At 43.7% G+C, this 17238-nt stretch overlaps 1 protein-coding gene across 1 annotated transcript in view; it reads right to left on the bottom strand.

Moving 5' to 3' along the window:
• Positions 1-7680, bottom strand: part of ARHGEF9 (Cdc42 guanine nucleotide exchange factor 9) — a 400716-nt gene extending 393036 nt beyond the window's left edge. Inside the window, exon 1 of the mRNA XM_040442123.1 lies at positions 7251-7680. The gene's annotated coding sequence lies outside the window, so the exon portion shown is untranslated. The remainder of the gene's footprint in view (positions 1-7250) is intronic.
• Between the last annotated feature and the right edge of the window lie 9558 nt (positions 7681-17238).

Genomic DNA, 17238 nt, shown 5'->3' on the forward strand with positions numbered 1-17238 from the left:
GCACTACGGGGAAATGCTAAATACTGGGGTCCCTACAAGGGAAGGAATGCTAACTACTGGGGACACTACAAGGGGCTAATGCTGAAAACTCAGTACACTACAGAGGGGGTCGGCCATGCTAAATACTGGGGATGCTATAGAGGGGGCCATGCTAAATACTGGGGGCACTATAGAGGGGGCCATGCTAAATACTGGCGGCACTAAAGAGAGAGGTCATGCTAAATACTGGGGCATTCCAGAGGGGGAAATGATAAATACTGGGGAACCACAGAGGGGGCCATTATAAATACTGGGGTCAATAGAGAGGCGGACATTATAAATACTGGGGCACTACAGAGGGGGCCATTATAAATACTGAGTTCACTACAGCAGGGAATTATAAATACTAGGGACACTACAGGAGGGGCATTATAACTACAGGGGGCACTGCAGAGGAGTATAGAAATAGTGAGGGCACTACAAGGGGGCATTATAACTGCACTATTACTACTGGGGGTATTGTGGGGGCATTATGATTTTTATTGGACACAATATGAATGGCACTACTACTAAAGGGGCACTCCTGGGGAGAATTATCACCATTGGGGGCAAGATTACTAATGAGAGAACTCTGGAAGAAAAATATTAGTATTAGTGGGACTTTTAGGGAGCACTATTAACAAGGGGGCCATTCTGTATGGTACTATTATTTCTGCAGTATAGTATTTGGGGGCATTGGGGAGCACAGCAGGTACAGTGTTTGGGGCAAAATGATTGAAATAAATAATCATCGTAGTCTAGTCTGAATGGAGAATATGAGGAAAGAGAATATCTACATCATAGGAGGATGTAACTGCCTGTATGTTTGAAAGTGCTGTATATAATATCTATCCAAATATTTCTTTAACAGTAGGACTAGGGGGAGGGTTTGGACTGAAAATTTGCATAGGATCAACGGGAGGAACGTCATTTCAATCTTAACCTCAGGCAGCAGAAAAGCTAGAATCAGCCCTGAGGATAAAGACTGCTGATCAGTAGAAAAACACATAGTAAGGTAAGAAAGCAAATAGCACAGTGCTCACTAAAAGAATATGCAATATTGAGTACAGTACATACATTGGACAACTCAAGCATAAGCACAGGAATGTCACTGGTAAACATTAGCTCAGCTCCCGGCTATATAATTGTAGGCACCAAAATGCAGAACAAGACAGACAGAAAACAGTTAACATGGTTGAAAATGATAATTTATAATTCATTTTCCCATAGAAAATATTCATTAATGCTTTCTAGGAAGGCTCAGAACAGTATGTACAGTATATCTATTCCCAAGCTTATGTGGCACCAATGTCTCCAATGTATATCCCCTATCACAGATGGGAATACACAGAAGACAGAATTTCATAGAACAGGAGATTGAAGCACTAACAAGGTACCCACAAAAATTCAATATGTCAGTATTCCACCAGAGGTGATCTCCAGCTAGGTTCCCTGCAGATCAGAGGCTTTACATAGAGTTCTTGATAGAAGGCCATCATCTGATTTCAAACTTAAAGGGGTTGTCCCATATCCCTTCTTAACCCAGGCAGCCCTTGTGAGATGAGCATCGGAGCATTTCATGTTCTGATGCTCTCCCTTGATCCGGTGACGCACCGGGTCTCTTCTAGGCGAAGGCTTCAACCTAGCAGTGTTCCTGGTGACATCAACAGCACTAATGGGTGGGTTTGGACAGTGCTAAAGCCCGCCCATTAGAACCAGTGATGTCACCGGCAACACTGCTAGGGGAAAGCCTCCGCCTAGCTGTGTAAAAATGTAAACAAAAAGGCCCTTGCCATGCGTGATACAGCACAGGGCAAGTGAGAGCATTGGAGCTCTCACTTGCCCAAAAGAGGATATGTCCAGGTTTAGCTTTGAACCCGAACAACCCCTTTAAGCCAGCTATACACATTAGATAGTAGTCTGCTGAAAACTTGTTCACCTCTCCTCATCCTTCCATACACATGTAAGTGCATGTATTCTGAACAGAGAAAGGGGAGGAAGCTGCTGTAAGACTCCTCTGGCAGAAACTTATTTTCTTGAGAACAAAAAAATGATTGGGCAGGTGAAATCCAACTGCCCAATCCATATCTCCTCCAACATTCACCATCATGGAAGTGTTTGGAGACCCTCATACACAAAGATGGTCGGATGGTCCTGCAGAAATCGGCGGGTTCAGCAAACATTCATCTAATGTATATGGCCAGTACACATTAAACAAATGTCAGCCAAATCCATTGAATTCAGTGACACTAAAGTGATGTCTAGTGTATGGGGGGGGGAGGCAACTTGACTTCTCTGATCAACTTTCAACTTCCCTATCTATTTTGTTCCAAAGAAAATGCTCTGGAAGTGGTTTTCTGCTGTCCCCATTTATGTTGGACGGAGCCATGCTTGCATGTGTCTAGAGGGGTCAGGAGAGATAGCTGACATTCATCCAACAGCTCTCTAATGTGTATGAACAACCTTAGAGTGACTATGAAATGTTCAGTTGGGTAGTATGGCAACAACGCGTCTTTTCAGACATTTTCCAGGCTCATGTTTATACATAGCATGTTATCTTTACATATACAAAGCAAACAACGTCGTGGGAAACTCATCTTTGGATATGTACCTTTCTGGAGACTTCTACAGCTACATTAATGTTTGTTTGGCTCAGTAAAATAACACCGTACACTATAACAATCTATGGGTTTATTGGAGAATTCATTATATCTCATGCACATGTTGTGCCAGCTTGGATTGTTCTATATTCACTCAGTAAGTTTGTTTAAATTTGTTTACCAAGTCTGAAGTTAGTGCTTGAATTTCAATGCTCTGATGTCACCTATTGTACAGGGAAACTGAGATCATCTGATGGTACAGTGTGATAATGCCTATAGTGCACGATTAGACTGGCTGGGGAACTGGAATCATGACCAGAAGCAGATCTGAACAACATCACTAAGCAATTTACATGAGCATTTTTAAGCTGCTGGTCATTAAATAGTTCTTCATGGAAAAGGGTACAATATGAAGCCTCACGTTTTATGTTATTAGGATATGACAAAAGAAGTCTCTGGTGGATGTCCATAAGCTGGTATCCCTCTGATGCTAAGAATGAAGGGCCTAGTGTGCTCTTCCAAGTGTTAAACCCTTTGGCTTTAGCTCAGAGATCACACAATCTCCAAGCTCTGTGTGTTCTGTACTCCTATTCAACTCAATGAGAAGGTAACATTAAAGTTTATGAACTCCACTAAATCACAGGAGCCCACTGAGGACATTTCCTCATTGACACTGCTTCAAATGTTACAAAAGGGAACTGAATTTTCAGCAATACCCTAATACATAATTGGCGCTAGGAATGACAAAGCTCCCTCAGGGGCCACAACTCATTTTTTGCATAGTTACACAGTAATCATCTCTAGTTGTATGGAAACATAGGCAGTTTTTGTATCTACCAGCCTAGTAATGCTGGGTAACAGCCCACATGGGTTATCATTTAGCTTTCCCAAAAACACGTAAACAAGTTGTGAAGCTTCATGTTTTATTACCCATGACAGAAGAAGTCACCAATGGATCTCTATAAGCTGGTATTCCTCTGATACTAAGAATGAAGGGCCTAGTGTGCTTGCTCTTTCAAGTGTTAAACCCCTTTGGCTTTAGCTCAGAGATCACACAATCTCCAAGCTCTGTGCTCTGTACTCCTATCCAACTGAATGAGACTGTAACATTAAAGGGGTTTTCCGAGACTTAAATACTGATGACCTACTCTCTGGAGTCTGGATAGGTCATCATTATCTGATCGGTGGGGGTCCGACACCCGGGCCCCCCACCAATCAGCTGTTTGAGAAGGCTGCAGCGCTCTCAGTAGCGCTACTGCCTTCTATTAGCTTTTCCTAGGCCAAGTGACAAAACATTCATCGGTCACGTGGCCTAGGCGCTGCTCAGCCCCATAGAAGTGAATGGGCTGAGCACAATACCAGTTGCAGCTGCTATACAATATGCAGCACTGTGCTTGGTGAGCTCAGGAGTCCCAGGTGTCAGACCCCCACCAATCAGATACTGATGACCTATCCAGAAGATAGTTCATCAGTATTCAAGTCCTGGAAAACCTTTTAAGGTTTATGGGTTCCACCAAATCTCCGGAACCCACTGATGATATTTCCTCCTTAGCACAGCTTCAAATGTTACAAAAAATAACTGCATTTTTGAGCAATCACCTACTATATAACTGATACTAGGAACGACAACGCTTCCTCGGGTGCTGCTAATCATCTTGTGAATAGTTATACAGTGATCTAGCTCTAGTTCTTGTATGCAAACATAGGCAGCTCTTTCTATCTATAGGTCCAATAATGCTGAGTAACGACTCTTAATTGAGACTTAATGGTAGCCACATCAGTTGTCATGTAGCTTTCTCAAAAAGACATAAAACGAAGAAATTAAAAGAAATGTTAACAACTTAATGTAAGAAAACAACAAAAACATGCATGTAAGTCATTACAATACAGACCCTTCTATGTACTCCCCTAATAAAGAAGCACCCTCCATTCATTCATATGAGAGCCTCAATGTCAGTCTTATAGGAATAAATAGAGAGCCTAACTTCCGATCAACAATAAAAAGGCTGTGTGAATCGACTAGTCAGAGTTGGAGTCATGGTGGCTGAGAACGGAGCTTATGATTCTAAGATATAGAGATATGTAACCTCAAAAGGTGATTTTTAACATCCAGTACATGTGTGGACACCAGATTGTGGATAGAGCTAGGAAAATACTTCACATAAATACTCTGCAGAAATCGTTTTTGTACTAAAGACCCAACTCAGCATTTGAACTACAACTAACAAGGATTCTTTCTATTAAGCTACTGTGTTATGTTTTAGGCCATATGTTGTATTATGTCATGGGTGAACAACAGTCATGCTGTTATCTTCTCCCTCTTTTCTCTCCACCACCTTCTGAGAGAACATCCGAGGAACTAGGTGACCATAGATTAACATTAACATTCACTATGCTTTATATATGATCAACCAAGTCAACCCCAGTTTCCATAGAGCCGTGGTTTCCTGGATCCTATAGCTTATAGAAACTAAACTAAATAAAATGTGGGATGACTACTATTATGTTACATAATTTATGTCTACTTTATAGACATAACAGCATACACTATTGGGTGGCATTCCTCTTTAACCTTTGGGGGGGAAATATGTTTATGACCTATTGTTTAGTTTCCTATTTCAAGGCCTTTAGTATTAACTACTTGGTAGCTCACAATATCTTTAACTGGATCCACAGCAGTTGAGAACAGTTACAATTGTCTTCTATGCTCACGTACTCTGGAAAACGGAAGCAGGTTGGGAGAGGACTGCTTAAAATGTCTTTGTTGACGTCCATAACAACTCCCCTAATGATTTTGGTCATTGTGTTCAAGACTGGAAGGAACTCATTGTTGTAGTGTTAAGAAGTTCAGCCCTCTAACGACACACACAAAATATCACAGTCATTTTTATATATGTTCTTAGATTAGACCAAAGTGGATCAGACAAGATGAACAAAATATTTTATTAATCCTTAACCAGTCAAAAATGTGGTTCTACAATGTTGTTACAAAAAGTGCAGTCGGATATCATAACTGCTAGCTATATCTAGACGTTAATTGTCCAAAAAAGGTTGATAGGGTCACCAGTGTAACTGGATTTATGTGTCTTGGTTCCTGTTTTCCTTATTATGTTTCCTCAAGAAAGTTAAAAAATAACCATTTTTGCACAAACAGTCTAAGCATACTGTTTTATGTGGGCTCTATTTTAAGACTAGACTGATTTCAGGAAGTGGGATAACCATTTACTGCTTGGACTTCTGAATCCGTTCTATAGATAAAATAATGCGTCGTCCTCTCGACTGGATTGACTTGATCCATAAATCTTAATGACTTAGTCCATACCTTGTTTATTTGTTGTTTTAGAATAGAATATGTGTATAAAGCCTATAGCGTCCCTCTCCATAGTTCCCATTTACAACAAGTTAATAAGGTATCCATGCCCATCCCTCTTGAGCTTACACATCTGCATGTCTGCTGTGTGGGACTGCTATGGGTGCAGACACTGGTGTGGTACATGGATTTTAAAGGATATGTAAGACTAGGGATGCTGTGGCTTTAGTCAGCTTAACTTTGGTGAATATTTTTCATTCACAGTGACTCTTTTCCTATTACTCAGACTAATGGTACACCCAGATTAGCAGGGCAGGTTCCTATCACTTGGTTTTACAGTATTTGCTGCCCAGAATAAAAAAAATATGATGCATTTTATTACTTGTGACGTGTTCCCCTTTTTATTTTGAAATTGTTTTTCACCTAAAATTTCATGAAGTTCTTACCGTAAGCAATGATTTACCCTAGAAGTATTTATACACTTGCTACGGCTTGTTTTTACTTACCTGCATACCACATTTAGTGTGATTTGGCATTTACATTTACAACATTGATCCCATGAATAGGTATCAGTGAAAAAATGAAAATGTCCACCAGTGATGTGCAAAAGCGCAAGACCACATGTTTTCGTATCCCCCAATGGCCTAAGTATTCAGAAGGACTCGGTACTGGTAACATGTATTGTGAATAGATTTTGACATTTATTATAACGTCTACCAAGAACTTTGACATTTTACGTATTTGTCATTAGTTAGATATTTGCATTTAATACAACATATGTCATTTTTAGGGTACGCCTATGCTGTCAGCTTTAAATTGAAAGCCTAAAGGACTGATAGAAATTCTCCTCTTATTTGAATTCACTTCTGGTGGATTCCAAAAACAGCCTCAGGAAACCTGACCGTGTGGCCATACACTTACAGAATAAGAAACAATGCTAATGAATAAAAGGATAGAACGGTTGTAGTTACTTCCTACAAGGCACATTCTTAATGTGCATCTGGCGGTGCACAGACAACCTATGAAATGAATGCTCCAGTTTGCATCTCTGGAATTTGTGATCAGAAGCATGATTAGCCCATAGCCACCTTAACTGATGCTCCCCCACATCTCTAAACAATACACTGGCCCTGAAACTACTGTCTATTCTGCATTATATAAGTGCCAAACTTGGTAGATTGCTTGCAATGTGTTCAAATTGCCCTTCTGCTCATATAGTAGCAGGTTAGCCCAGCATTCTCTCCTGATACAATAAGACTCATCACAGGCACATCTTCTACCCAAGCTCTGTCATCTGCACATGTACATACAATACACATTACCTCACGAGTTTCAAGCTGAAGCAGCTCCTCCAAAAACTGTCAGGGATGGGTCTGCATGTTGGCTGTCAATCACAGACAGGCAGCTCCAGCTTGTCTGAGACCAGGGTACACTATAAACACTGCTTGGCCAGCACCGCAGATACCATCAGCTCCACTGTATCATCCTGGCAATTCCAAAATCTCCACCAAAAGTTTTCTTCTTCTTCCAATCCATACAACAATCCTGAAGGCGACTTCAGTTTAAAGAAATGTCAAAAAGTCCAAACTATCTAAGGAGAAGGGGGTTAAGTATTAAAGGTCAATGGGGAGGAATCAATAACAACATCAGGGCAGTGTAATCCAGGGAGAGAAATCCACGTGTTTTCAGCCAGGAGCTGCTCCTGGCTCAGGGATGAGGAACAGGAGTGGGAGTTCAGACCAGGGGTGTGGAGTTGAGAGCTGCCTGACATGAAATGTATCTTGTTTCCAGGCTCAGGGCAGGGCTGCTGCTCTGAGATCAGACACTGAGCATAGCCTGCTCTCACCTCACCAATAGCAGAGCCCTCAGCACCGAGTATGTCATCAGGCCCTAATCAGGAATCTCCAACTGCACAGTCAAAACTTCCTCTCAGAAGAATAAGCCCATGTTCTTTGTTTTTTCTACATTTCAGGCTGGTGACTCCACGGCTACTGTCGGTCATTGTTTTAAGTAAGATGACTTTTCAATAGCTTTTATTTTTTTACTTTACATTCTCTGCAGGATGTACTGTACAGCTCTACATAGGGAGCATTTTGTTATGCCTTTCCATAAATAGGGTAGATTTATCATTAATGACGTATGTTGTATCACTTTACAAGAGAGCGAAAATGGTGCAGATTGCTCCAAATTCATCAAAATGGTGCAGGCGGCTTGATAAATTTGCATAACTTGCTGGCTTTATGGTTGCCACAAATTTATGATAGTATTTTGGAAAAAAAATCTGAAAGAGCTACACCTCTTGTCAGGGTTGGCACACTAAATCTTTAGGAAAAATCTGGAACTTAAGTCCATTTTCTTAAAAAACTTTCTTCCATATTGCAAGGTGAAGAGCACATTAAGCAAAGGGCCCCAAGATTTAAAAGCAGTTGCATACATAGAAAATGGAAGGCCCATAGCAGAGATCTAAATGGCTCCCAAATTTTTTGCAATTATTTGCCACCTAGGACAAAGGGGTTGGGGTTTGTCTCCTCGTCACACCCCTTCTATGACTCTTGGGCTAGTCCCTTATCTAGGTTGCTACAATGCAGGTCCCTGTAGATTAAAGTCCTGGAAAGGTTCTCACCACCCAGTAACAAACAGAGCAAGAGCTCTCTGGCAGCTGTATGGTGGTCTGTCTTTATGCTATGGTATATAAGACCCTGTTTAGGGGGGCTCAAAAGTTCTTGTGTGTTCTGGCAGTGCATGTGGAACTGTAACGCCCCAGAGGTGCATTACCACCTTTGCATCTTGCTATTGTCTCCTATGGTTAACCTAATGTCATTCTATGTATTAATTTCCAGGTCCTGTACAATGTGTATTCATATTTCCATGTAACTGTTATGTTCAAATGTAATATGCCTGGTTCACCAGCAGATGGCGGCATAAATGGCAATGCTATCTTACATAGAATGGAACCTTCTTTCCATTCTATTTTCTCCCTCTAGGGAGGAGTTTAGTTCTAGTGAGAGTTAGTCTAGAGTACCCCCTGCTAGGGGAAGGCTGCAGGAGCCAGTCCCTGTTGGACGAGCCCTGCCTGGGAGAGCTAGAGCACCTTCAGTCCAGCTGCATCTGGAACCACAGTCAAGAGCCTCAGCAACCAGGAGTAAAGTTCCCTGGACAAAGCTAGAGACAGACCAGACTACAGAAAGTGAAGTACAGCACCCAGAGAAAGCTAAGTTATACAGCTATCCTGTTAGCACAGCAGAGCCAGAGAGCAACTGACGTAGCATAGAGGAGTTTGCCTGCCACCGTTAATGCCAAAATCTGCTGGAAACGAAGATAAAGCCTGTAAATCGTTTGAAGAAAAGTTTATTCAAGTAAAGCTACTGTTCAACTATATACAAGGTCTGGACTCAATTTATTTCTTCATCCCCTACTACTACAACCCCCCTTTTCTGCTTTCGAAGGGCAACGCCTGGGGTCCAGCCTATCCAGGTAGGAGTACCGTGACACGTGCACAACACTTAAAGGGACATTTAGGCCACCCTACACCACTCTAGCATTCCTACACCTGGGTACAATCTACTACTACTATATCACTAAAAGGAACCCTGTGCCCTTGTTGCTTCACTGCAAATGGCGTCACAACAAAATATGTACTTTAAGGGACCCCGAGTAGTGCGCCCGACGACTGCAGAACCACTGTGTTAACCAAACATATTTGACTTGGGGTTATTCCTAGGTGAGTTATCCTGGCATTCGCCTGGTTTTCACCCCTTAACCCCTATGCAGGGATCTGGACCACTTCAGGGGAACCAACAGGCCACTGCCTCCTGGAGTAGTCTCTGTTTGGTTAACTACTGGCCCATGCGGCTCAATAGACAATGGTACATATCCCTAGGGTCAGGCAATACTGTTGTCAGAGACAGGCCAAGTCCAGGTCAGGCCGAGTATATGCAGTCCAATAAACAGTCCGTGGACAGAGCAGGCAGCTCAGGGTCAATACACAGGTCACGCAGAGGTTAGGTCAGGCAGTGAAGGGTCAAATCCTGAAAACAAGCAGGGTAAGTACATGGGCATAAAAGCAAAATTTTGGCACCTTTGCAGGGAACTAGCAAGCTAGACAACTTATTGTTCAGGAACGCTCCCATAGGGGAAGGTGCCTTCAGTACACAAAGATGGCCAGCCACTGGCCGGTGTGAATGAGGATGCATGCATTGGCCCTTTAAAAAATTTGATTCACCACAAATCCAAATTTCCTTGCACTTCTAAAATGGTGGCTGCATGTGTTACACAGTGAAAGTCAGAAGCCCGTGAACGCGAGATCACCCATAATGCCATGCAGCCAGCCAATCTGCTGTTAGTTATCCCCTGTGATGTAACAGCCCTACAAAAACCTCATCCCGTGCAGTCTCCATGGCAGAGAAAGATATGGCAAGCGCTCATGCACAAGGAACAGTGTTGCTGAAAACAGTTTTAAAAAGAATATTGAATAGGGAGAGTGCAGGGAGAGTTTTTGAGTCAGTGGGGACTCAAAATTCAAAGTCAAAGGGGTTTTCACCCATCTCAGACAATGAGGGCATATTACTAGGATATGTCCTCATTGTCTGATATGTGCGGGTCCCACAGCTGCGGCCCGCACCTACACTGTGAACGGAGGTCTGAAAGTTGTGGAGGGCAACTATCAACTACCCCCTTTGCTCTGCTTCATACGATAACGCCTGGGGTCTAGTATATCCAGGTAGGAGCACCATGACACACAACATTAAGGGACATTTTATGCCACCCTACACCACTCTGGCATTCCTACATCTGGATACCACCATCTACCATATCACTAGAAGGGGCCCTGTGCCCTTGTTGCTTCAATGCAACTGGCGTCACGACAAAAACAAGTAATTTTTTTCCCTCTTAAAGGGACCCCTAGCGGTGGCCATTTGCTGCACACTTACTGTGCCTCAGTATTAAAGGGCGGTCTAATATCTCGCCGTGTGCATCTTGTTCAACTGCTAAAACATCCATAGTAAATTTGTTATTTTACAGATAGAATTACTGTGCCTCAGTATTAAAGGGCAGTCTAATATATGGCTGCATGCATCTTGTTCAACTGCTAAATTAGAAGAAGAAAACCGCAGCACTCCAGCTTCTCAATATATTTAGGTGTTTGTTCCTCACCCAACATGCAACGTTTTGACTCCAGTGAGTCTTTGTCAAGTCTTTGCTTGACAAAGAATCACAAGTGTTTGCTTGACAAATGAATGTCAAGTCTTTGCTTGACAAAGAATCACTGGATCTGACACCGCTGGCATCGCCACTAAATGGACTGAGTGAAAACATCTTAACAGGTAGTGCTGTCCTTCTCTTTTTCTTGTTCAACTGCTGCCACATTCATGGTTAATCCATTATTGTACAGATAAACTTATTGTGCCTCAGTATTAAAGGGTGGTCTAATATTTCGCCAGGTGCATCTTGTTCAACTACTGCGACATTCATAGTTAATACGTTACTTTACAGATAGACTTATTGTGCCTCAGTATTAAAGGGCAATCTAATATATCACTGTGTGCATCTTGTTCAACTGCTGCCACATTTATGGTTAATATGTTTTTTTACTGATAGAGTAACTGTGCCTCATTATCTAAGGGAGGTCTAATATATTGCCACGTGCATGTTGTTTACCTGCTGCCACATTCATCGTTAATCCGTTATTTTACAGATAGACTTACTGTGCATCAGTATTATAGGGTGGTCTAATATATCGCTGCATGCATCTTGTTTAACTGCTGCAACACTCATAGTTAATCGGTTACTTTACAGATAGTCTTACTGGGTTAAAGTATTAAAGGGCGGTCTAATATATCGAAACGTGCATCTTGATCAACTGCTGTGTAGGGATGGCAAACCTGTGGATGTTTGGGTTTGACGAGTTCGAGTTGTCTCAAAGTTTGGTTTGGGTACCCGAACTTGACCTGGAATGACATGGAAGTCAATGGTGACCCAAACTTTGGGGCTGTAAAATGGCTGTAAAATAGTCATAGAAAGGGCTAGGGGGCTGCAAAAAGAAGCAATATTGGGGTACGAGTAGGACAATTCCCCTGGAAACAAATGTGGATAGGGAAATTACTTAAAATAAAATAGAATACATAAAAATAAAGAATAATAATCTTGAATCAGGATGAGGAGGTGCAAGTGGAGTAGGAGGTTGAGAAGGCGTTGGACGTGTCCAGAAGGTGGAGGTTCGAGTGGACGAGGAGGTGGACGTGGCGGTGTAGGTGGAAGAGGTGGAGGATGTGGAGGAGGTAGCCAACACTGTTTTTATGTTTGGTTTTTTATTCATTTTCTTAATTTGGGGAGGCCCCATAACATTGGGATATAGCAAAAGAAAAAAAAACTGGGGTGCTGCTAGTATACTTCTGTACTGTGCCCAGGGCCGATCCTACACGGGGTGCAGTGGGTGCCCCGCACCCCAGCGCTGCGGCCTTGGTGACAAGTGGGGGCGGCCGCGGCCGGCGGCAGGGCAGAGCAGGAGATGAGCGCCTCCATTGCGGAAGCGCTCATCTCCATAGTCATCTGTATTGCCGTCCTCAGGACGGCAATACAGATGCCTGTCTGTGCTGCGGCAGAGGAGGGAGAGGTGTGTCCCCTCCTGTTCCTCTGATAGGCTGCCGGCTTAGTGCTGGCAGCCTATCAGAGGCCGGTGATGGCGCGATGACGTCATCGCGTCGCCTGAGCCGTATAGCGAGGGACACAGACGGAAGAGGTGGCCTGCATCGCATCGCATTGCTGGAGGTAAGTATAAGTGTATTATTTTTTTAATTTTTTTTATATAGGTACAATACTGGGCTGGCACATGATAAGGGGGGCTACTGGGCTGGCACATAAGGGGGGCTACTGGGCTGGCACATAAGGGGGGACTACTGGGCTGGGCTGGCACATGATAAGGGGGGCTACTGGGCTGGCACATGATAAGGGGGGACTACTGGGCTGGCACATGATAAGGGGGGGACTACTGGGCTGGCACATGATAAGGGGGGACTACTGGGCTGGCACATGATAAGGGGGGCTACTGGCACATGATATGGGGGGCTACTGGCACATGATATGGGGGCACTCTGGCTACTGGCACATGATATGGGGGCACTCTGGCTACTGGCACATGATAATGGGGGGGATCTGGCTACTGGCACATGATATGGGGGGGGGGCTCTGGCTACTGGCACATGATAAGAAGGGGGGGCTCTGGCTACTGGCACATGATATGGGGGGCTACTGGCACATGATAAGGGGGGCTACTGGCACATGATAAGGGGGCTACTGGCACATGATAAGGGGGTCTACTGGCACATGATAAGGGGGGCTACTGGCACATAGGGGGGCTACTGGCACATAAGGGGGGCTACTGGCACATGATATGGGGGGGCTCTGGCTACTGGCACATGATATGGGGGGGCTCTGGCTACTGGCACATGATGGTGGGGGGGCTCTTATTTCTGGCACATGATTGGGGGCACTCTGGCTACTGGCACATGATATGGGGGGCTCTGGCTACTGGCACATGATATGGGGGGGCTCTGGCTACTGGCACATGATGGTGGGGGGGCTCTTATTTCTGGCACATGATTGGGGGCATCTATGGGGGCACATCTTACTGCAGATTATTGGGGGGCACTATAGGGGCATCTACTGAGGCTAAAAAAGAAGATATTTTATATGGGGGCTCTGTATAGGGGCATTTTATACTGGGACACATTATGGTGGGTACTATGGGGAAGGGGGGGCACTATGGGGGTCATCTACGGGGGCACTGAGAAGGGGTATTTTATATTGGCACATTATGGGAACATTAGCTCAACTGGGGGCATTACAAATGTTTTGCATATTATAAGGAGAATTATTACTACTGGGGGGGCATTATGGTGGGCTTTATTACTCCCCCATGGTATGACCCCCTAGTAGCAGCACCAGCCTCTCCCTGCTCTGCTATCCCTCTGCCCTTTCTCCAAATCCTTATTATGAAATCTTTCTCATTAGGTTAAAGCACAACATCAGCTCCGCCGAGCCCCCGGCCAAAGTGTTGAAGTGGCGTCCGAGATCCCCAAGGGCCAAGTCAAGTAACTGTAAGTTTTTATGGGGGTTCTACAAAAGAGCTATCGTGGGGCAAAGTTCATATTCGTGTTTACACACGTGTTTTAAAATGAATGCTTTCCAGTAAATAATGACGCAATGCTGTGGGGCTGGTGTGCAACTTTTTCCAGGGCTGGTTTTTATCCCCAGTCCGGCCCTGGCCGAGCGAGCCGCCGGGACTTTTTTTTTACTTTTTTTTTACTTTTTTTTTTTTTTAAGCCGAGCAGCCGAGCCGCCGATTCGTGGGGCTGAAGTTGTTGCCATAGAAACATTGTAAAGGGGAGGAGTTAGTAAGATAACCACGCCCATGTGGGGGCGCCAGAAATATTTCTGCACCCAGGCGCCTGTGACCCTAGGATCGGCCCTGACTGTGCCAATATAACAAATAAGTGGAGTGGAGGAGTGGACAAGGCGGTGTAGGTGGAAGAGGTGGAGGATGCGGAGGAGGTAGCCAACACTGTTTTTATGTTTGTTTTTTATTATTTTTTATTTTTATTTGTGAAGGCCCTAAAACATTGGGTAATGTCAAACAGAAAGCACAAACTGCGCTAGAGTATAACAATGGATGAGTTTGGCCGGTATACTTCTCTACTCTGCCCAAGGTACAGACAAGTCCTGTGGGATCCATGCCTGGTTCATTTTAATGAACGTGAGCTTGTCCACGTTGGCTGTGGACAGGCGAATGCACCCCCTGCCGTGGTAAACCCAAGTCCCGACAATACACTTGCCACAGGGCAGGTCAGCACCTCCAAGGCTTAAAGAGCTATTTCAAAATTAAAGAGGACCTTTCACCACTCCTGACATGCCTGTTTTAATAGCTACTTCCATTCCCCATGTAATAACAATTCCAGGGCATCTATTCTTATGGCTCTATGTTGTGCCATTCCTTTATTATTTCTACTAGAAGTTATAAATGAATTGCTAGCAGCTTGCAGTAAGGGTACAGAGGGGTGTACCTGCACAGTCTAACTCTATCCAGTCAGTGCTGCCATTGTCATGCAGTTCATGCTCCAATGCTCTCCTTTGCCCTGTGCTGAATCGCGCAGAGCAAAGGCTCTCCTTAGGGCTGCCAGGCGGAGGCTTTTGCCAAGCAGTGAGCCCGGTAAAACAGCTAGGGCAGCACTAAAGCCCATCCATCAGAGCCGGTGATGTCACCGGTGTTATGCAGACAATAATAGGACATGTTCTATCATTGAACGGAACGAAAATACAGAAATGGAAGGCATACGAAGTACTTTTTGTTTTTTTTGCAGATCCATTGAAATGAATGGTTCCGTATACGGTCCGTATACGGAATGCAAAAAATGGAACGGAAACGGAAAAGAAAATGTTCGTGTGCAAGAGGCCTAAGTATTGTATTTCTGTGTCACTGGTGCAAAGGAGGTGTATTGCACCCACCAAAAATGCCTATAGGTTACCCGCAGACTTCACAGGCACATTAAAAGCCTAAGGCCCCTTTTACACGGGCGAGAATTCCGTGCGGGTGCAATGCGTGAGGTGCACCCGCACTGAATCCGGACCCGTTCACTTCAATGGGGCTGTTCAGATGATCACTTGTGCGTTGCATGAAAATCGCAGCATGTTCTATATTCCTCACGCAATACAGGCCCCATAGAAATGAATGGGTCTGCGTGAAAATTGCCAGCATCCGCAAGCAAGTGCGGATGCGGTGCGATTTTCACACATGGTTGCTAGGAGATGATGTAAATAAATTGATAAAAGTCAATTTACTGTATTATTTTTTCTTATAACATGGTTATAAAGGAATATAATAGCATTCTTAATACAGAATGCTTACTAAAATGTGGCTTTAGGGGGTAAAAAATGAAAAAAAAATTATTCACCTCATCCTGTTGTTTGCACAGCCGGCATCTTCTTTTTTCTTCTTCTTCTTTCAGGACCTGCCAAAGGACCTTTGATGACATAATAGCGCTCACCACGTGGTGAGCGTGGTGACATCAGCGCAGGTCCTGCTGAATGAAGATAGAAAACTTGCTCATGTGAAAGGGGCCTAACACTATCCCTCACTGCAGCAGCGTCTTGTTCCTACACTAGTTAGAGGAGAATTGAGGCGCAATATGTGATCCGGCATTTATGCATGCAGAGTTACATGCTGCACCAGCCAATCACAGACATGCCAATACTAGGCATGACTGTGGTGGCTTCAAAGTGCCCACAGCTTAAAAGCTTATTGATTGGCTGCGCTGCAGCCTTTCAACAAGCTTTATTATTCACACAAACACCCAACCCGAAAACTGAGTTTTGCGTCAAAGTCCGTGTTCGGGTTTGGGTACACGGACACCGTAATGTTAGGTACGAACCCGAATACTGTGGTCCGGGTTCTCGCATCCCTAGCTACTGCATAAACCTCACAGGAAAAATATTTTTAGATTTTAATAGATCAGTGACATTTTGGATATGGTGTTACCTGATACAGTATGTTTGTTTTTTATTGTTCATTTATTTTTATGTGTAAAGTTGGGAAAGGGGAGTGATTATTTTTTTTTTTCACTTTTTTTTCTGTGACTGTCACGTCACAGTCGCAGCATGTCGCATGTCGCAGTGCAACACCATAGACTACCATTATAAAAATTGTCATGCAACATCAATGTCGCAGTGTACTTGTGCCCTATGTATCGTGAGACTTATTGTCGTGCGACACATGTCGTCGTCTAGCCCTAGCCTAAAGCTGACCTACAGCAGTGAAGAAAAATGGCTGGTTTGTTATGGAAACCTGGAGTAAAACTGTGTGTATGTGGAGACTAAGGGCCTGCGAGCTTCTATTGGCTGATAAGGGACATGTGACCGTGTGTACGGCAGTTGGCATATGAAGAGAAATACTTGCAGGCTTGTATTGGCTAATGCAGGTAATTTTTTATGGTACGGTAAGGAACAGTACGTCCTAGAGAGCTGAGGCCCGGTTTAAAACCTCCCCAGACACCTGATGTACCTGTGTGCCAAATTTGGTGAAGATCGGTCCAGACAGACGTTCAGACAAACAGAAACTCATTTTTATATATATACACTGCTCAAAAAAATAAAGGGAACACAAAAATAACACATCCTAGATCTGAATTAATTAAATATTCTTCTGAAATACTTTGTTCTTTACATAGTTGAATGTGCTGACAACAAAATCACACAAAAAAAAAAATGGAAATCAAATTTTTCAACCCATGGAGGTCTGGATTTAGAGTCACCCTCAAA

This window comes from Bufo bufo, chromosome 8 (assembly GCF_905171765.1).
Source record: "Bufo bufo chromosome 8, aBufBuf1.1, whole genome shotgun sequence".
Lineage (NCBI taxonomy): Eukaryota > Metazoa > Chordata > Amphibia > Anura > Bufonidae > Bufo > Bufo bufo.